We start from the raw sequence: 2,733 nt of genomic DNA, 5'->3' as shown, positions 1-2,733 counted from the left end.
AAGGGAAAATACCACATGATCTCACTCATTCATGGACAATAGAGACCATTCTAAACTTTTGAACAATAATAGATACAGAGGCAGAGCTGCCTCAAACAGATTGTCAAACTGCAGCGGGAAGGCCGGGGAGGGTTGGGGGGCAGGAGGTAGTGGGGTAAGAGATCAACTAAAGGACTTGTATGCATGCATATAAGCATAACCAATGGACAGAAGACACTGGGTGATAGGGGAGGCTAGGGGACTGTCTAGGGCGGGGGGATAAAATGGATACATATGTAATACCCTAAGCAATAAAAAAAAAATATAAATAAATAAAAAATAAAAGAAGACAAAAAAAAAAAAAAGAAAAAGAAAAGCTTTTGGTAAAGACTTGTGCCAAGTCAAGTCTTTCAGTTTTAATATTTATATCCTTAAACTTTCTTCCTCAGTCATTGAAATAAACAAAAGATGAAATATGAAAAAAAAAAAAAGGAAAAGAAATTATGGAAGACCAAATCCTGTTTTCAGAAAATTGAGCTACCTGTGTTCCCTGGGCCACCGACAAAACTAGTTTCCTAAAACTCTCCTGTCACAGGTAAAAAAAGAAATACTGTACTAAGCTTTGACATAAGGCTTTTTTATGCCCTGGAGAACCACACACAGTGTAAATCTGCAGCATCCTACATATTATAAGAGCAATCCTAGTCCCAGTTGTGGAAAACCCATAAGAATAACAATGTGTGGGGGTTTTCTTAGCACCAATACGTTCAGAAAGCATCAGAACAGAGCCGCATGGGCATGATTCATTGACTATATCCCATTCCATTGTTTACCCTTCACCTTTCACATGACAGCTCATAATGAGAGAAAAACCTATCTCCTGTGATTACAACACACAGTGCAATGCATCCATTTGTTAGACCCAAATCTCATTGTTAAAACCTCAATACCTGCAGCTCCAGGGAATGTGCCACTCCCAAAGGACAGCACCTCAAATCCAGAAACAGCTGGGAGGAACCAGTGTAGTGTCCCCCTAACATTCTCACATCCTGTAGGTGTGACTCTGCAGGGGACCATTCTAACCTCTTGGAGGCATCCCTTGCTGGCAGCAGCCCTTGCAGAAGGCTCAGGAGCTGCACAGCACAGGCTGGCCTTTTCTCAGCTCCTGGCTCCCTAACACTCAGGGCTTCCCTCTCCCTACAGAAGAGCAAGTGAACACGCAGGCGCTGAATAAAGGGACGCAATTCCATAGGGGCCCGTCAACAACGGAGGTGATGTCATGGTCCCACCACATTCCTGTTGACACCAATGAGGTTATACAATTCAGCTTGCATAGGGGAAGCTCGGAAACGAAGGAAGGGAGGGAGGGAGAGCTGCGTGTATAGTCCCTACAGGTCACTGCATGTGCGCTTCCCACAGCGCCGCAACCCGCCCCCTGGGTTCCCACGCGGCAGCTCGCTCAGGCTCATCTCTCATCCGGTGGGCAACCCAAAGCATCTGGGGCCAAGAGCGGGTGTCCAAGACAGCGGTCCCCCGAGACAGCTCCATGGGGCCAGCAGAATTGCAGGGGCGTCTGGCTTTTAGAAGAACCAGCTGCGTCTGTTTATTGGACAGTTGCATGTCCTCTCCTAATAGGTGCAGCCCCGCTGCGTCCTTCGGTATTCCCACACTCCAGCCAGGTAGGGGCGGGGAGAAGTGTACAATGAGAGACAGAGCTACCGGGAGAAATGAACTATAAACCATTTATTAGTTAACGAAAAACTCATAAACAAGATCCCACCTCGAGGTGGAAGTGGGATGAAAACCTTTGATGGCTGCTCATCTGCACGGACGCGCATCTCGCCTCCTGTGAGAGGGAGGAGAGCTGGGTCTGTGGGTCCATGGGCAGCGGTGGGAGTGAGACAAGCATCGGGAAGGAACACGCGAACAGGCGGCGCCCGGCCGGCGGGCGGGCGGGCGGCGGCCTGGCAGACGGTGTGCAGGAAGGGCTGGCCGCTGTGCTCCTCGAACTCCAGCAGCAGCTCGGCGAGGTCGCTGTCCACGTCGTCCAGGAGGCTGACACACTGGCACAGCTCTCAGAAGAGGACGGCGCCCAGGTGGGCCTCGTGGAAGTTGTCCTGGATGTCCACGTTCACCACGTGCACCAGCTGCAGGGTCTCCTGCTCCCGCGCGGTCAGCTCCCGCACCACCTGGTTGTACACCCGCTCCTCGCAGGTGAGGATCAGGTCGAAGGGCTCCTGGCAGCTGGCGAACTGCTCGGGCCGAAGCTTGATGGTGCTGTTCCTCCGCAGCATGCGCAGCACCCCGTTCCGGGCGGGCGTACAGCTCCGGGTCTTTCCCGCAGAGGTCCTGGTAGATGGCGTCGTAGGTGGTGCTGAAATCGTACACGTTGGGCTTGTCCAGCGCCGGCCCGGGAGCTTCACGTGGGACCCCGTTCCGAAGGACCGGACCGCGAACCCCTTTTGGCTGAGGAGGTAGTGGGCCTCCATGCTGCGGTTCTGGTTGCTGGAACAGACCACCGCCACCCGCAGCTGCGCCGATGCCATGGCTGTTGGTCTTTGGTCGTTGGTCATTGGTCGCACTGGCCCCTCCCAGCAGAGGCGCTCTCAGGCCGGCAAGCCTTACGCACCCGTAGGGCGTAAAGTGACGTAACGTGAAGCCGTTGGAGGGACGTAAGGCTTGGGGTCATGTGCAGTGTCCGTTGCACAGTGTGGGGCCGTGTGCAGTGTCCTGTGGACAGTGTGGGGCCCGGTG

The 2,733-nt window shown here is 53.1% G+C and overlaps 1 pseudogene; it reads right to left on the bottom strand.

Annotated features, from left to right (window-relative positions):
* Positions 1–1,694: 1,694 nt before the first annotated feature.
* LOC132223628 (RNA polymerase II subunit A C-terminal domain phosphatase SSU72-like) lies at positions 1,695–2,525 on the bottom strand (annotated as a pseudogene).
* Positions 2,526–2,733: the final 208 nt, after the last annotated feature.

The sequence above is a fragment of the Myotis daubentonii genome, chromosome X (assembly GCF_963259705.1).
Source record: "Myotis daubentonii chromosome X, mMyoDau2.1, whole genome shotgun sequence".
Classification (NCBI taxonomy): domain Eukaryota; kingdom Metazoa; phylum Chordata; class Mammalia; order Chiroptera; family Vespertilionidae; genus Myotis; species Myotis daubentonii.
Note: the sequence above shows the minus strand (reverse complement) of the source record. Positions and strands in the feature narration are given on the sequence as shown.